This window comes from Ictalurus furcatus, chromosome 12 (genome assembly GCF_023375685.1).
Source record: "Ictalurus furcatus strain D&B chromosome 12, Billie_1.0, whole genome shotgun sequence".
Taxonomy (NCBI): Eukaryota; Metazoa; Chordata; class Actinopteri; order Siluriformes; family Ictaluridae; genus Ictalurus; species Ictalurus furcatus.
Genome location: NC_071266.1, coordinates 19,837,126 through 19,856,930, shown reverse-complemented (window position 1 = coordinate 19,856,930; position 19,805 = coordinate 19,837,126). Strand labels below are relative to the sequence as shown.

The 19,805-nt window shown below is 37.9% G+C and overlaps 1 protein-coding gene across 9 annotated transcripts in view; it reads right to left on the bottom strand.

Annotated features, from left to right (window-relative positions):
- The window catches only part of adgrb2 (adhesion G protein-coupled receptor B2), a 458,554-nt gene extending 438,954 nt beyond the window's left edge, over window positions 1-19,600 (bottom strand). For 5 of the 9 annotated variants that reach the window (XM_053638192.1, XM_053638184.1, XM_053638186.1 and 2 more), the window contains exon 1: window positions 18,279-19,600. The gene's annotated coding sequence lies outside the window, so the exon portion shown is untranslated. The remainder of the gene's footprint in view (window positions 1-18,278) is intronic. The other 4 variants (XM_053638188.1, XM_053638187.1, XM_053638189.1 and 1 more) reach the window with 1 other exon arrangement.
- Between the last annotated feature and the right edge of the window lie 205 nt (window positions 19,601-19,805).

Genomic DNA, 19,805 nt, shown 5'->3' with positions numbered 1-19,805 from the left:
CTATGAGCTGTACAATCAAGACACCCCTTTTATAGTTTACACACACCTTTAATAGTTTTTATAATGGAAAAATATATATTGTGTGCAAATTAGACAGTGTCTCTCTAAATGTCACTCATTGCATGCATTATTCATTTAACATTTTTTCTTACTGCTCATTTTTACGCTGTTAGGATTAGGATTTTATCCTCTAGGATGAGTTGTCTGCATCATCTTCTGAAGAATTATGCATAAAGAACACATGAAGTAGTATCTGTCTACGGTGCACAAAAATCAGATTCCCATGTAGCTCTACATCCTTGTAGCCCTGATTTCCAGCTGTTCTCACCGCAGATTCATCTTCAGAGCAAGGAGTCCATATCTAATCACCTTTACTTGGGGGAATGCTTTTCACTTCACCGCTATCAAGCGAATGGGATTGGTTTGGAATCCACAGCTCTAAAGCTGAGTCCATGTCAGCTGGGTTCTAACTGACCATGATCCAATGCCGCCTGACTGCCCAAGCACTAAGCTAAGCACTCATGCTTAGCTTGATGTATCAGTCTCATTGTCTTTAGATCATCCAATTATTAGCACCAGTGGAGAAAATCAAGGAAGGGTGTTGGAGCGGAACGGTATAAGAAAAAGTCAGCATGGTAACTATATAAACAGTGCAAACTGGTAGTGCCTGTTGTGTCCATCACACTATCTGCTTCATGTGATATTAAATGTCATGTAAAACCGAAGGCAGTAGTGCAAGTATTATTATTATGTGGCCGTTTCTTTGGCTGATATTTGGCTGCTTCTGAAATTTAGTTATTATGGCATGCTGAGATTATGAGAAACGGCATCTCAAAAAGATAGATAGATAGAGCGAGGTTCCATGCAATAACCTAATTTCAGACTGTTTCAGATTGCAGTGACTACAGTGTGTGAAATGTATAAAGGAATAAACCACCATAAAGTGTTGTACAGTCCATACAGGATTTCATGGAGTTTTTTTGTGATTGTCACAGCCAAAAATGCTTGATTTTGCTGAGTTTGTTGTGTTTTTTTTTTTGTTTTTTTTGCAGAAAACCAATTGAATTGGAAAAATTGCAATTGAATGAAACTGTAAATTGGTAAATGAGACCTTTTAGCTGTACTCATGTTCTGCACACATAACTCGAATAGGGATTTGACTGAATGTGCATTGTGATGACATCACATGGCGTGCTGTGATGACATTGAGTGGAGATTGAATTATCTGAGTGGAGAAGGGCTGAACTGGTCACAAAAACAATTACTATTTTATTTTTGCATGACATACCCATATGACGGCATAGTACATTCAATTTGACTTGATGTAACAATGAAATATGAGGTCATAAAATTATAATTTGTACATGCTTTGCACACTATGTGCACTAATGAATTGTGCACATGTGTTGGTTAATTTGTGCTCTTCATTCAAGAAATTTGCCCAAGATGTCCCAGCTGTATGTATCTGCTATGCTAACAGCACAGTTTAGACATAGGTGGAGTTTACCATAATTCAACTATGTTTCTTTTTTATTTAATATTCACGCAAACCTCTACATCAAGCTCGCTGAGTGCTTTAATATTCAGATTTTCTGCAATGTCTGATGCACTCTCATTTCTACTCATTCCCATTCATGTGCACCTCGGTGTATTATGTGCAGCAAAGCGAAGCACAGTGGGGATAATTTACTTAGCAGCTTCCCCACACACACAGCTCTATCCTACTTACTGAAGCTGCACAGTGGGCTAGTCTACAGCTCGTAGGCACACAAGAGAAAAAGTCTCTCTCACAGCAGGAAAGCAGCTACACATATGCTTACACCTTACCCATGACAAGGATTACAAGAAAAATACAATAACGATCATGTTTCTTTATTGATTTGTGCAGTTCTATGGTATGTAAACATCAAACAAATTTTCTGAAATTTCTAGTGAGTAAAATGTTTTAATCAACATTACAAAATCGACTCAGCTCAGGGAATAAGGGCATGCTTTGCTCTTTACTTTCAGTAAGCTATATAGAAAAGAGGTGACAAATTAAATCTGGTATGCAGTGGCAGGTATACTGCTGGCATCATTTGGGTCTGTTTGTCCTTAGCATGAAGGATCACTGGAAATCAATACAAAGCTCTTCTAACAGATTACCTTTATCATACAATGAATCATTTTTATCCTGATGGGAGTGGTCACTTCCTGGATGACCCTGCACATATCCATAGGAAATGAGGACTCACTGAATGGTATGATGAGGATGAAAATCAAATCAGATCTCATCTCAATTAAATACAGATGGGAGATTTTGGTATGCCATGTTAGACAGCGCTCTTCATCACCATCATCAAAACACCAACTGAGGGAATTTATTATGTAAAATGGTATTCCTTTTTCTAGTAACCCAGATAGCAAAATTGCTGTGGACCAGATCCGGCCAACACCTGACACTTCAGGCCCACATACCATGTGGAATGATGGCACTTGGGCGGCCCGCTCCTGTTTGTCAGATTTGGGCCATAAGCAAGCCATAGCAATGCCGCATGTGCCACATTTTTGCCAAAGGTGGGCCACATTTGTTTTGTGATATTTGGGCCATATTCACTATTTACTACACGGGGCATTTTAGAGTCACATCCAGATTACACATTGCATCTTTGTCTAAAAAGGCCCACTTGCAATTTGGGATATTTGGGCCATATTTGCTATTTTACTTGTGGGCTACTTCAGACTCATAACCATTTTGTCCAGGCCAAAAGAAGGCCAGCAGTGCCGCATCACTGCCTGAAGTGCCATCTTTACCAAGGCACACTAATGCTGCTCTGGTGGCTTGTGATGGTCTAAAACCTTTACTAAAACTATGCTGGATTTGTCAGCAAGATTATATACAGCATATATAACTGACTCCATAATTATTGGCACCTGTCAAGAAAATATGCACAAATAAAAATATAGATACTAGCTTAAAATCATTAACACTTTAGCAATCAATTAATAGGAAAGAATGTCAATGAGTGTCTTTCTGTAATGACTAACAAGGCTGGAGACATTCCTAGACCTCTTCCCCATGTAGAATATATCAAATTACTTTAGGTAGGGTTTTTTTTTTGTAGGTCTGGTAGTTTTTTAAGTTCTTTCTTAAGTTTGTGCAAATGGTTCAATAGAGTTCAATTACAGAGGTTGAATTGTGATTCTTTTTTTTTTACCACAGCTATTTATTTAATGATTTGGATTTGTATATTAGGGTAATCATCAGAAGAAAGACTGAAAGATTTATCTATAGACAAATCTTACCATCCTGGCAGATGCAACTATGCTTTGAGCTGAAATATCCTTGTACACAGAGTCAATGATGCCATTAATCATTATAATATAGCCAAAGGGACTTTTACATGTACTGTATGCAATCTCATACAAAAGAATGTTAAAAGGAAACAATGTATTTCTGTAACTGGTGTCAATAATTTTACCATACTGTATACACATACAGTGATGAATGACTGAATGTATATTTGCCCATACATGAAAGGAGGCAAATACTTTTGGGTTGAATGTAGGATAAGTGTGCTGTCTGAAAATATAAACAGTGCATCTGAGCTGTATGTACTATCTTGGCATGAGCCTAAGGGCATTGTTGTGTTCATGAGATTCAATCTAGTTTGCTTTTAATAAACGATGACAAAACTATCCATGCATACGCAGCTAGACACATAACTGAATTCCAAAACTGCTGACAATTACATTTGTTGCCATAATTTAATCTGGATGAGAATGGATCGCATAAGATTGACCATAGGTTTTATTATCAGTGAAATCTATGCCAGCAAGGATTATTTACACTTTTTTCCTCTAAAATGTGACAATTTTTATTAACTTTGCATGTGCAAGATGGCATAACAGACTAACAGATGGTCATTTTAACTTCATGAGAGGAATATAAGCCAAGCATCTGGGGTGTATAACAGCATGTGACCAATGGGACACAAAGAAACTGGATTCAGAAACACAGAAAATATTGCAATTAGGTTATCTAAAGTAAGTCCCAAAGCCATTTGATTAAACAAGACTATCTGTTTGTCCTGGTTTAACCACACTATGTTCAGTGATCTGGTATCAGCACTGTCCCTCACTAAGCAAATGACAAATTTGTAGACATATAATTCTCACATCAAACATGCTGTGTAGACTGACTGACCTTTACATTATAAGCCGCTGTTAATGTGTCTTCCCATCCACCCCTCCACATGATGAATGCAATTACCTAATTCACTGATAAAGGCACAATGACCTAAGGCTATATTCACAGTTGGCAGCTTAAATCCAAAAGTTGCAGTATGTCAATATAATTACGCAGGGAGATTTAAACATATTCAGAGTCAGGTTATGCGCCTTCTTAAGCTGATTTTCTGCATGCCCCATTTAAATTATAAACATCACCTAGGTGTAGTACATACTTTTAAGGTTAACAGAGATTTCTTGAGTAGAAATGTCTGAGACAGGAGTTATCAACAGCGTCTAGACCATCACCTTTTAACACACGCAGTTGTCTTTAAACCTCAGTGGTTAAGACGTAGGACTACTGATTGGAAGGTCCTGAGTTCAAACCCCAGCACTGCCAAGCTGCCACCGTTGGACCCTTGAGTATGGCCCTTAACCCTCAACAGCTCAGATGTATAAATGAGATAAATGTAAGTCATTCTGGATAAGGGCGTTTGCCAAATGCCATACATGTACTAAACCCAAAAAAGGCGATAGAAAATATTGACTGAAGAATTTGTAACTTTAAAAAGAACACAAAATTTGTGAATAGCAAGAGACGATTTAAAAGTGAAAAATAAAAACAGACTAATATGATGATGTATGAATGGGAATCTGGCAAGCATTGATAGAAACATCTTATAGGAGTCTAGTACATTACCAATATATTTTTGCATGAATAGACCTAGTTATAATTATCACATTAATCACTGCATATTAAGTTAAATTTAATAATATGGCTTCCACCTTCATTACTTATCAAAATGTAAAATAGCACTTGATCCAGCACATACTATACATTTTGCATTTAATTTTATTTATTTTTATATCATGCTTTGTGAAGTACACAAGTTAAGGAAGTCACAAGATAAACTGACTTCAAATTGACTTTGTGAAGTCGTAATGTGTGTGAATTTTTAGTATCAAATCCGCAACTCTGGATACAGCTCTTAAAGGGCATGATTCTTTTCTTTCTCACCTAGATTACTTTTGCTCTTTGTGCGCACAAAATTTTTCTGTGCTAAAATATTACATGCTCTCGCCCATACTTACCCTGCTTATGCACAATTTTGCTCTTCCTTCATACAACCCCAATTCCAAAAAAATTTGGACAGTACCAAAAATGCAAAAAAACTAACAAAAAGAGTCATTTGAAAATTCAGTTCACCCTGTACTGTATAGAAAGCACATTATTAACACATTATTTGATGTTTTACTTTGTGAATTTAATTTATTTCTGAAAATATTCACTAATTTCAAATCTGATGACTGCAATAGACTCCAAAAGTGACAGTTGATTGTTTACTACTATGTAACATCACCTTTTGTTTTAATAACACTTATTAAGAATTTGGGCGCTGAGTGAAGACACCAGTTGGTTAAGTTTAACATACAGAATTTTCCCCCATTCATCCATTATGCATTTCTTCCACTGCGCAACTGTACGGGGTCTTCGTTTCCTTTGCGCTTAATAATGCTCCACACAGTCTCAATCGGAGACAGGTCAGGACTGCAGGCAGGCCATGCTAGCACCCGCACTCTCTGATTACGCTACCATACGCTTGTAATCCGGGCAGAATGTGGTTTGGCATTGTTTGCCATTGATAATAGCTTGGATGGTCCTTTTCCTCTTTGGCACGGAGAACACGATGGCTGTTTTGTATAAAAACTATTTGAAATGTTGACTCGTCAGAACACAAAACACGATTCCACTGTACTACTGTCCATCTCAGATGAGACTGAGTCCAGAGAAGTCGGCAGCGCTTCTGGACAGTGTTGATGTATAGCTTCTGCTTTGCATAGTACAGCGTCTGTGGATGCAGCAGCGAATGGTGTTGAGTGACAAAGGTTTACCAAAGTATTCCCGAGCCCATGTCAGGATATCCATTACAGACTCATGACGGTTTTTAAGACAGTGACGTCTGAGGAATCGGAGATCACACACATTCAGAAGTGGTTTTCGACCTTGCCCTTTACACACCAAGATTTGACCAGATTCTTTGAATCTTTTAATTATATTGTGGACTGTAGAAGGTGAAATGCCCAAAATCCTACTGATTTGTCTTTGGGTAAGGTTGTTCTCAAAGTGTTGGATTATTCACTGACGCATCTGTTGGCAGGAGTAGGCCTTTTTGGAGGCTCCTTATATACTATGATTAGACGACTGCCACACCTGTTTCACATCACCTTGTCATTTCAACTTGTCACATCGTTATTAGTCCTAAATTGCCCCTGTTGCAACTTTTTTGGAAAGTGTTGCATGCATTAATTTAAAAATAAAGTTTATCTTAAAAAAAAATGCAACTGATTAGGTAAAACATCAAATACCTTGTCTTTATACATTTTCTGCTTCAATACAAGTCAAAGTGCATTTACAAATCACTCCTCTTTGCTTTTATTAGCATTTTCCATACTGTCCAAATTATTTGCGGATTTGGGGTTGTACTTACACACTACGTGTGTTCACGTACTTTTGAGCTCTTGCACTCATGTTTTCATTTTCTTGCACTTGAAACTTCACTGCTAAAAGTGTGCAACGAGTCAGAATGGTTTACAGGTTTTGCCAAGTTAAATCAATACTACTCAGAACTTTAACATAGTAAAAATAAACAAGCTCAAATAAAATGCAAATTATTCAGACATCTTGGTAATAATCACACCACTCCACAGTCTACACAATTTACCTTGCCACATATTATACATTGCAACAATTCAAACATCACATGACTGTTGTGTGTGTTATGAATAAGGGAAGCCAGCATGTCTAGGATTGGTTTGTGTTTAAGTTTTGCATTGGTATTGGCAAAATGAACACCTTGTTCTAACTATCATAGCACATTCTACAATCTCCCAAACAGCTTTTCATTCTCAGTGGTTTCAATGGTTTACCAGGAATGATTCAAAAAATAAAAATACCACTGATTGGCAATCCTTTGAATAAAAACTGCTTGTGAATCATATGGGTTAAAGAAGAAAGCTTAGATTCGGACAAGCAAAAAAAAAAAAAAAAAAAAAAGAGCCACAAACAGGCAAATCACATCCAAATTAAACTGCAGAATGTCATCTCATCAGAACATAAGGCAGTATCAGGTGCTGATGTTTTCAAAGAAGACTAAGAAAGCATGTCTCTAGTAGGCATAAGGGCAACAAAACAGGAGAAATCCAAGTTTGTTTTGCATCATATTAATGAAAGATACAGATGTCAGACTTGGTGTGAACAGTACAAGTTGGTGGTGGAAGTGTGTTGGTGTGTGTAATGTTTAATGGATATACAATAGATTACCTGATACCCATTGGATAATGTCCAAAATACACAGCGTACAGTATCTTCGACATTATTTCTTACAAAGTTTACCCTCTTTACAGATTTTTTAAATATGTTAATGCACCAGGTCACAATACACTTATCATTATAAGACACTGGGTTTTATTGCTTGTCTGTCCAGTCTCTGGATCCTAAACCTATTAGGCATGTTTGGGGAAAGAAGAAAGGGGTGTTTATAACAAGAAATTAAATCTGCAGTAACTTCACAATGCAACTATTTCCACATAAAACTGTTTCTACAAAATGTATACAGCATCATGCAAAACCCATTCCCAGGTGAGTTCATGATGTCCTGAAGGCCTAAGGAACTGCAACAAGTTACTAATTACAGTAGGTGTTTCTAATGAACTAGCAACTGGTTGAATATACTAAGACAATATAAAGTATCTTAGAAAGGTTAAAGGACAAAGCCTACCAGAACAGCTTCAAAGACCTTTGGCATAGATTATACCAGTGTCTAGATCTATACTGGAGAGATGATCACCATTTTTCCAAAAGCGATTCCCTCAATTGGCGTTTGGATGATAGTGGTGGAGATCGCTGTCTAACACGTCAGTCCAACAATGCCCCTAGGCATACAGATGGTTTGAGATCTGGTGACTGTGAAGGTCACTGCATATGATATCATTTCTTTACTCATCAAACCATTTAACTACACTGCATTCCCTATAGGTGGGGACGGGGTCACCTTGGAAGAGACAACTCTTCATGATAGGTCAGAATAACTTATTGATTGAGTTAAAGTATATTCAGGTCATATGTTTATTAGAGGCAGACTTTTGAGGCTAATTAAACACATTTGACTTTACTAGCATCAAGTCACTCACCAGTTCTTTGTGGCCAGTAGCTCAATCTTTATGTCGCTAAACAGTGGAATTCTGTCTTATTCAATGGTTTCAAAAAGCATCAAAAAGCAGGTGCTAAAGTGTTTATTCAACTGATTCAACAGTGAGAAAGGGTGCTGGATTTGAAAATCCAAAAAGCCTTTTGGAAAAGGGCAAAGCAGACAACAGTGTAATATGATGTGATATAAATGGATTCAGTTTCCCTTATGTCAAGGCTAAGTGCTATAGCTGTATGCACACTCTGGAAGACCCAGGAGCAATGCAAACGAAATCTGAAGGATTTCATTATCACTCACACCTCAAGGATGAGCTCATACCTGACAAATATTTGCACATTTGCCTTGCAACAGTGTCTGCAATTGTGTTTGTGTTTGTTTATGTGTATGCGTGCGTGTGTGTGTGTGTGTGTGTAGTGACTTACTAATCAAAGATGCATGTGATAAAACAGACTTAGCCCAGCCTGAATCTAATTACATTGTATCATTCATGTGATAACTTACATTTTATGGAAGTGGTTTGCATTTAGACATGCTCATTAGAATGAAATTGCATTTCACATGCTAATTTTGGAGTCAGTAGTAGTATTATATGTTTACCTCACATTAGGTGTCATATTGCAACACAGGTTACTCTGTGAATCTGTAAGTGAATCTGTGAGGGGTTTTTTTTCTACAACACTATAGTGGTGACAACCAGGTAGAATTTTGTTTTCTCTTCATTCCTTCAATATATGTGTGTGTGTGTGTGTGTGTGTGTGTGTGTGTGTGTGTGTGTGTGCCCAACTTGCATAAGTGTGCGCACCCTTGTATAAATGGGAATGTGGTAGTGTTCAGAATCAACCACTCACATTCAAACTCATCTTAAATACTAGTTAGTATACACCTGTCATCAATTACAGTGAGTGATTACTTCCAAATAAAGTACTGATGTTCCTATAGGATTATCCTGACATCTTCTTGGTAACATCCAACTGGAAAAGCCATGGGCCTCAAAGAGCTTCCAAAGCAGGTACGGGATCTCATTGTTGAAAAATATTAATCAGGAGAGAGTTACAAAAAAAACCAAGGCACTGGATATATCATGGAACACTGTAAAGACAATAATCAGCAAGTGTAGAAAATATGGCACAACAGTGACATTACTAAGAACAGGACGTCCCCCTATAATTAATGACAAGATCAGGGGAAAACTGGTCAGAGAGACTGCCAAGAAGCCTACAGCAACATAAAAAAATTGCAGAAATCTCTGGCAAGTACTGGTTGCTCCCTACATGTGACAACAATCTCCTGAATTTTTCATTTGTCAGGGCTATGGGGTAGCAAAGAAGTCTCCAAGCCCAGCTAAAGTTTGCAAAAATAAAAAATAAAAATAATCCAATCGTCCCAAAACATGTGGAATAATGTGTTATGGTTTGATGAGACCAAAGTTTACCTTTTGGGCAATAATACCAGAAGATATGTTTGGCGCAACAAAAACCACAGCACATCACTAAAAGTACACCATCCCCATGGTGAAGCATGTAGGTGGCAGCATTATGCTTTGGGGTTGCTTTTCTTCAGCTTGTACTTGGGAATAATTAATAACTCCAAATACCAGTCAATTTTGGCACAAAACCTTAAGGATTCTGCTAAAACACTTATTCTTTAAGTTCTGCATTGTTGTTGGTTCTCTGCACATAAGATTTTCTTTCGTCATTTATACTTTACTTAGTAAGCTATGACATGACAATAAATCTGAATCTGAATGAAAAGGAATGTCACCTTTCAGCTTGACAATGACCGGTAGCCCACCTCCAAATCACCAAAGGAGTCAAGGCCCAGCCAGAGTCCAGAAATCCAATGTCTAAATCCAGAGTCTAAATCTAATGGAAAATCTGTGTAGTGACCTGATGAATGCTGTGCACAGGAGATGCCCAGCCAATTTGACAGGGTTAAGGTGCTGTAAGGAAGAATGGCAAAATCAAGATCAAGTCAAGATCTTCGACTTTTTGGTTTTCTATGATCCGCCACGCCTACTTAGATCAAAAGATGCAGGCTATTTTACGGTACCTCCAATAGCGAAGGCTACAGCAGGGGGAAGAGCTTTCTCTTATAGAGTCCCACAGTTATGGAACAGTCTTCCAATTAGTGTTCGGGACTCAGACACAGTCTCAGTGTTTAAGTCTAGGTTTAAAACGTAGTTGTTTACTCAAGCTTACCCTGACTAGACTTTCTGTTACGCTAAGCACAGTCCTAATAATCTTTTCTCTACCTCTCTCCTTCTGTCGAGCCACACACGATTTTATGGAGATACTAGAGATCCTGATACTTTCTGCTCTCCGGACCTGCCTGATCCATTTCGGATGTCCTACCTCTGTATGGAGCTCTCATCTACTCCAATTCCAGATTGCTGGGACTACGGCTGCTTCTAAGGCCAAACGGACTCCATATAAAATCATAATGAACTTTTTTACACTATCTGTTGTTACCCAGATGGTGATGGGTTTCCTTCTGAGTCTGGTTCCTCTCAAGGTTTCTTCCTCTTAACATCTTAGAGAGTTTTTCCTTGCCACCGTCGCCACCGGCTTGCTCAATTGGGATAAATTCGCACTTTTAATAACTGTATACCGTGTTTATATATTTCTGTAAGGCTGCTTTGAGACAATGTCTATTGTAAATAGTGCTATACAAATAAAACTGAATTGAATTGAATGTGCAAAACTCTTACCCAAAAGACTGAATGCTGTGATAAATCTAAAGTTGCTTCAACTAAGTGTTAGTTTAGAGGTGTGTACATGTATGCAACCAGGTTATTACACATTTTTAATTTTTCTTTTTTTCCCCCACTTTAATTTAAACGTTGCAATTTAGCAGTAAAGCTAGAAAAGGTTCTGATATAATTGGTCTTGGTTTCATTATTTACATCACAAAAACCTGCCATTTTAACAGGAGTGGGAAGACTTTATACCCACTCTATGTGTCAAATTAGCTGATTTGTAAATGTGAAGTAATCCAATACTGTTATATATTGAAAAATTAAGGTTACATATGTAACTGTGGTTCTGTGACCGTGACCGCAAATGTGGGGCTTATAAAAGACCCTCACTACATCACATGTATCATGTATTAGGTGGTTGAGGTTGAAAATCACTCATCATTGTGTTATGTCTCTCTAAGAATTACTCACGGTGCTGATACTATACTCTTTAAAGGATAAGAACTGTGAGTCTTAATGCTGTATTCTATTAAGTGTGAGAATCACTCAGACTCGACACAGAGCGCAGGGATTACAACAAAGCAACATTCATTCTAGTGTATCATATGTCTTACAAACCAGCATATGAGTTCTATATTTAAGCTGTATTCCATGTGGCTTTATGCACAGAGCTTTACCAGCCAGTAAACCTGCTTCAACTTTCTTTCAAGGGTACATAAGATCTCATCAAAGAAATTACTTTGTGGAATTGCCCAGTGATCTGCATAAGCGAATGCACTATAGAATGGATTTGGGACTTGTCCAACCATATTGGGGAGGATCAAACTTTCATTTTGCTAAGGTAGCTTTAACGCCAGCCTGTCATGCATTCAGTGCCACTGCTGTGCTGTACTCTGATCTTTATTCTGCTTCAATGAATTCACTGCAGAAGAGAGCTGCAAATTCAGAGAATGAGGCACAGTCTGTTTCTGTATGCGAGGTGGCTGTACTAGGCTCCCTCAAGCTTTGTACTTCAATGCGCTGTTGCATTTCTGCCAACCACTCATGCATTTGGCCCATGCCCGCTGCCAGCTTCTCTAATCTGTGTTCCAAATCAGTGAAGGCACTCTCCCGTCTTTCATGGGACTGGGTCCCACGATGCAGCAATGGGACCTTACTTTTTCTTCCTATAGGACTTTCCATCTGTATGTACAGTGCAGCCAGAGGAAGGAAATTAATAGACATTTTGATAGTCTGCGAGGAGCGCTTCATGCATCGCTAATGGCATTATGTTGCAGTTAGGTCTGTAAGTGCCTGTCACAGATGTCTAGGTCCCAAACAATTTGGGTATTGATCAAGCCCACCGTCCAAATCCATCAGGGCTTGGTAGAACAAACAATTTGCCGTGCTGCCCCAAAATACACAAAAGCTTGGGATAGTTGAAAAGTTTCAACAATTTATATAAGCTACAATTTTAAGGATTTTAATATTAGTCTCTCTGCATCCATGCTACTACATGCCTGCCTAAATGACAAGCCACATGTCCTTTTCTGTGACACAGTCCATCATGGATAAATCAGGAAAATATAAAATATTAGAAGTACCGTCACCTCTGGTGAACCTCAAAGCACTCTCTTTGATAGTGCAGATTTAAAAAATAACAATAACAAGATTAGCAAAAAAATCAAAAGATTAGAGTGTTATACTGAATGTTTTGAATCCACTTCGATGAGATCATATGAGAATAGGAAAGAGCACAGTCTGACATACCAAGGAACTTTTATAGGCTACATATGTGAGGTCATGGTCACAAGAGGATGACTTAGCTATTAAACAGGTAAAGTCTGTCAGTTCTGAAGGAAACATCCCTGGTGGTCCAGAATGAAAGAAAATAGAACCTTAATATCAGGTTACCTTAGTAGAAAACGCAAAACTGACTAAATTACAGTTGGTAAATGTTTTCTGTATACAGTATGCACTGAGGATACTGTTTGACTAATGGTTACTATACCTCAAGTGATGAGCATCTTCCACATCAGTCTGTCCTGTCTTATGATCAAAGTGATTACTTGTCTTCCACTGGAGATTTATAATCTTTCATGCGGTGTCACTAATGTTGTTTTCCCAAGAATAGCTTTGGTTACAAATGTAGAGTTAGGCATAATGTTTGCTTGATATGGCCTGAGTAATATTAACTCTATTAATTCGGGTTAAAATAATTAAAGCTGGGATAATGTGAAGATGACAGCAACGTGATTGAGGACTCCAAATCTAGTTTAAAATCCTGGCTGTTAATTCTTTAATTGAACATTATTAAATATATTTAAATTAAATTAGATGTAATTAAATCAATAACTAGAAGTTGTTTTTAGACAATCAATGTGTTGGTGTCTCTCTCAGATGAGTTGGAATCGAGTCTTTAAAAGCAATTTTCTCCCTTTTTTGGGTTTCCCAGACTGCCAAACATGTACATATCTTGAAGTCTCAGATACGTACATTTGAAGTAAATGGATATAATATATCTTATCCTTACATTGCCCTTCCAATAAAAAAAACTTGGACATCATCTTTTACTTCCAGAACAAGAAGGAATCAGAACTAGGTTATGGTATTTCGTAATCTTGTAATATTACATGGGTTCACACAAAATGCCAAACCTTAAGTATGTATTTATATTAATATAATTCCATTTACATTTAATCAAATCTAATCTAGAATCTGCACACTTGTAATATCAAAGATGACACTGAAAAATAATTTCTGAAAGGTTTAAAATATTATGCAAATTCCATTTAGTGATGCATTTGTGTCAAATTTAACACTAAATTGAAAAACATCTATTCTCCCGTTTAACCAACATGGAGCCAGTGGATAAAATGTCTTTCAGACTCAGCCCACATTTTTACTAGTTTCAGAGGCAAATAATTACATAACTTCCAACCATTAATGGTATCACATTTTCCAAGCAATGTTGTTTATCAAACATTCTTTAATTAGAAATGATTCAATAACAGTTTGTATGAACCAGGGTTTTATAGAAATCTGCATTTCTGCATAAAGTCAATAGGACTTGCATAATATATGCTGAAATTAATTAATGCTTTAATGATTTGATGTTGGAAAATACATAACTGATAAAATTAAGTGACTATAACTTATTTTGAATAAGTTTGTTGACCTAAGTTTAACTAAGCAATGACAACTTTTTGGCATGGAAAGTTATTAAACTCAACAGATTTTATTAACCTCTACAGGTAGAAATTTCAGTTCTACCTGTAGGTGGGGTCGATTTGTGTGCTGAGGGGGAAAAGCAAATGGCGAAGTGAGTGGACACTTGTTTGTCATATTTTTGATTGCTTAATTGATCAATTTACATTAATCAACAGATTAGATGAGTTAGCGTTACACAGTGACACTAGATGTGGTTGTATTATAATCAAATTGATGGATTATGTTAGTTGAAATTAGCAGTATAACATTGACTAGTCACATATCTTTGGATACGTGTTTTCAATCAAGGAACGTTTTTATGTTTTATTTATTTTTATTGAGTGTACAGTATAGACTGGGGGGGGGACATTAACGCTTGATTTACATTTGAATGATTAGGTGTATTGTACAGCTAATTATATTTTTGAGGTTATGTTGGATTAATAAATTTTTAAACTACAAAATGATTTGAAAAGTATTAGTCTATATAGTAAGAATTATGCATTTTAATTTATTCATTTGCAGAGCAATTTGTTTTGTGGAATCAGACATGCAATGGAAATGTAAGTATTGTGTTTGTGCCTATGAAAAGAGAGCTCTCCTATTGAAGCATTATCATATAAAACCTAGAAGCTACACCAGAAAAGTTTAAGATCTATTGGATGAATCAATGTCTTTTGGAGCGAAAAGATATGTGTATGTGTAAGAAAAATACTATATTTTAAACTTTTTAAACTATAAACCATCACTTCAGGCCAACTGTCACACTTCCAGCCCACACACATATAATCACATAAAGGCATGTCTCATTCAGCTATGTACACTTAATGCTCTTTGCTTGGACCTTACACACAAAATCTGCTTTTGTGAAGTTTTCCTTTTCATTTTTGTATTTTTTTATTTTTTTAACTTAGGCCCTTCTACATTTTGTTGTTTGCAAGTTGTACATTCCACATTGTTTTGAATATAAATTGGACACAATATTTTGATTCAGCACCTTTATTTATCACTGTTAGTTGTACATAAAGAAGGTGATGGTCTTGGGTCTATAAATGACATACATTTGTGAGGTCTGGATTTTTAATATAAGTTGGTTTGTAATGTTTCTGAGGTTTTTATTAGTACTGTGATTGTGCTACACCCCAGATTCTAACCATGATATCTGAAGACAGCCAGGATTTTCCACAAGCACTGCATTTGGAGGCTTCGCACATAGCAATTATTCAAGATTCTTGGGTGCTATGGTGAAGACAATTGAAGAGAAATAAATGATACTTTGCCTGAGTTTAGTTGTTTCTTTTTGTTTTAACTTAATTTTTTTTTAGTTCAGCTTACTTAAATTTTAAAACATCAGTTTCCTAATGTTTTCCTAGTAATGTGAACACTAATAAGAAGTTAACTTAACAAATGATTTTGAGTCATCTGTACTTAAGTAAACTTGAACAAGTTTTATGTACATATTTAATTAAGTTTTGCCAACTAAAAATTCATACACAACTTTACTTGGAGATTTTGAGGCAATCGGTTTCCTCACTTTTCTAAGTAAAGTCATGTTATTACATTTTACATTGTACTGAAAAAACAATTCTAAATAAACAAGATTTAAAAAAGGTAGTTTTTTTTTTTAGCATCAACCGTATAAGCTCCAATGTTAAATTGGCGAATCAGGTCCCACATTATGGAGCCGTCAAGAAGTGAAATGCTTGGCAAAAACTCACACACTAGAAGAGACATCATATTTAGCCTTGAGCGTGCATTGAGGGGGAAAAAAGGCCATAAGGTATATATCGCTTCAAAGTCTTGCTTTTTCACTGTATTATATAGTAGGAGGACAAAGAATCAATAAAATCTGTGAGACTTTGGATTTCTATCTTGGCTGAACATAATGAAAAAAACATTATATAACAGCAAACATTGCTACTGGGCCCCTCGCAGATGCATTCATGTGGTAGAACATGTCAGTCCATAATCACTAGAGAACAAAGGAAATGACAGCAGCAATTGCCTGGCTCGGACACCGAGGTGCAAGAAACTGCAACTTACAAAAACACTCTGGGGACAATCCTGTCACATTAGCGTGGTTACTTTATTCTCCCCAAATTTATAGCATGACTCAAGCTACTCTGCAGTGCTCTCGCTCCTAAGATACAAGGATCACTTTTTCTCTTCAGTCGACAATCAATATTTCTTCAGCTCCTAGCATTACAGAAGAAATTAATTTTGAGAATTCAGGGTCCACTATTGCATGCCTCATTATAAGCAGCATGTTTCAAATTTTGAAACATGTATTAGCATTACATACACATTACAGATACATGTGACTCCATAAAATAGCCTCTGTGATAACTCTAGCATTAATGCACTGATTTCTGATGACACTGCATAACAATATCAACCATTTATTTTTTTTATAAGTCCCCAAGCCATTCCATGTACATCATTTGCCTAAGTGATTTGATGGCTTTCAAGTAAATAGCTTGAAATGAGGAGTGATCCAAGATAAGAATGATTTATGATAGCAAAGCATGGTGAAGCACTGATGAGGAGTTAAAGCATATTTATCAAGGAATATAATTCACTAGGGCTTTCCCCCAGCTGACTCGATCTAAACTGACTCCACTGGCAGAAATGAATATATCATGCTCTATCTGACTGGTGTTCTTTATTTGCGACAAGACATGGAGAGACAGGGGAGGTGTTTAGTTTATTTGGGGACGAAAATTGGATGGTCAGGGATTGGGGTTTACTCAACCAGGCAAGGCCAAGCTGTCACCTGGCTCATGTTCCACATGCAGTGATCCATGTTCCATTGCTTGCAAGCTAAATAGTGAGCTGCTTTAACAGGATTTTGCAACATGCACAGCCGCCAATGATACACACCTAGATCCAACACATGCTGAACCATTTTTTCTTCCCTAATCACATGCGCTGTGCATTTCCATCCAACTTGCATAATAAAGGAGTATTATTCCATGTTATATCTTTAATGCCGCACATATGCTAATGCATCTCGAGTGTATTAATGTTAGATGCGCATAGAAGGGGCTTTAACCATATCTTCCATTAGCAGCTCTGTTCATTTCCCCCATTCATTACTGGGCAAGAAAACATCGCTCTTGAAATTCCAGACGAAGTGCATTAAGGGAGCGAATGGGTATCGCGTCTGGACAGGCGAAGCTCGTGAAATGTTCTCTGCCATTAAAAGATTCGAGAAGGAAACGTGTTGTGTTCTTAAAGTGAGCGCTCCACGTATGCGCAATTTGGTATTTCTACCAAATCCGAGCTAAAGCTGCGCTCAACAGATGGGCGAATGTTCATCAGCAGCACCACCTGCATGCACGAGAGAAAAGCACCGCGCAAAAGGCAAATTTATAGGCTGTGGGCATGCATCATGCGTAAATGGTTATTCCATAAGCGAGTTGCAAATTATAGGCTACTTGTCAGGAAAGCGCAAATGCGTCGTGCGCCAAAGCTTTTCCCATAACCTTTCGGAGACGCCAGCAAAGCAGCAGGTGTGCCACATGAAATATCGTCAGTATTTTACAAAGGAATGAAAAGGAAAATGCGACCGTCCCTATGCCATCAGTACTACAAGGCAGTATTTGCTTTCAGTGATCACTGATCAGCAGCTGGAGCGCCCCCCCCCCCCCCCCCCACTACAATAAGTGAAATATCAGTGAGCATAACTCAGTGAGGTTCTTGAACAGGCTTCTCCCCTATTCAGTGTGCAAAGTTACCATGGGGTCAATAAATAAGGAGGACAGAAAGCAGGGGTTGAACTTGTCGTTGCTAGTGGAATTGCAACAAGAGATGGAGATGTGCGCAACTTCAGATAATTCAGAATATAAAAGAATAGCACCGATGAGACTTTACGACTCGTGCGTACGCACACGGACTGCTAATACGTCTTGCATGCGTAGATCTATAAGAGTTGTCTGTTTTGAACAGGGGATCAAAAGAAGAAGCTTGCAGATTACCTGATCTCTTCCAGCAGCAGTTATTCGACAGTGCCGGATGCTTTTTTTAGGTACGAACGAAGTTCAACGTCCATGACGCGCCTCAGTTCACAAGATCGAGCAGCTTCTCAGTGGCGGAGTGAAGCTTTTCACCATCCATCCGCCCACCGGGCTTCGGTCACGCGGGATATGAAAGCATAGAAAAATACCGGAGGACTCACGACATTGGGGGGGAAGAAGATATATACATATATAAATATGTGTGTGTGTGTGAGACAGAGAGAGAGAGAGAGAGAGAGAGAGAGAGAGAGAGAGAGAGACTTAAAAAATAAGAAAAGACATAAATTAAAAAAAAAAATCCGTCAATGCACAAAATGGCAAGAGCAGGAGGTTAAGAGAGGTCCACACTAGTTCACAATCTTAAAGCTCCGGTAATTCCAAGCTGCGCGTCCATCCTCATAATTCCAGCCGAATTAAACAAGATCACGCGCGCTCGATTTTTACATCCGAGTATTCCCGGGGTGATGCAGTTAATATTATTAGTATGATTTCTTTCTTTGTTTATTTATTTTACTCCCACTGCAGCTTTCTCGCCTCTCGCCTCCTTCCGCAGCTCGTCTTGGATTTTGAGCGTGTATCGCTCTTCTCCTGGAATCCGAGCTCTAACCGGAATAGCTGTGCCGCGCACGGGCGCGCATCTGGATCCCCCGCATTCGAGACGGAGGCGCGCGCTCTCTCGCGTAGTGGAGGGGATGACTAGTCCGCGCGCACTGCTTTAGTGACGTAAGACGGCGCAGATTTCCAATCAGCGGTGTCAAGCACTATTTCACACCCTTCGAGTAGAGTATGCATTTATTCTTAAGAGTGGTGCTTGCTATCATGACAAATCGGCCAAAACACTCAAATACGTGCGAAGAAATATCAACAAATTAGCAAAGAAGAAAGAATAATCCACATGACTTCACGATAACAATACACCACAAGAGTCTAACAATTTTCTATTCCCTTTATACAATAGATTATGCAAATAAAAGCACCTCTGATTGGACGCCACTCCCACTTACCAGCTCTGACAACATGTATCAAAATTCATCTTCATTCGTTCATTCATACTAATTAACATGCTGTACACAAAACTGTTTCAGCCTCATCCATTATCTTCTCAAACTTGGCCAATTGCATCAGACTCCACATCAGTGTCCAGATTTTGCATTCATTCATTCATTCATTCAGCTTCAATAATTGCTTTATCCTAGTCAGAGTTATGGTAGGTCTGGAGTTTATCCCAGAAACACTGAATGCAACCCAGGGGCACACCCTGTCCACCACAGGACTCCATGCATATACACATTTACACCTAAAGGCAATTTCTCATAGTCAGTTCACCTATCTGCATGTTTTTGGGAGGTGGGAGGAAACTCACAGACACAGGGAGAATATGCACAGAAACTCCACAGAAGCAGCTCAACCCAAGCTAAGGACTGAACTGAGTACCCTGAAGCTGTGAGGTGTCAATGCAGTTAATTACATTTAAGGATCCTGATTACA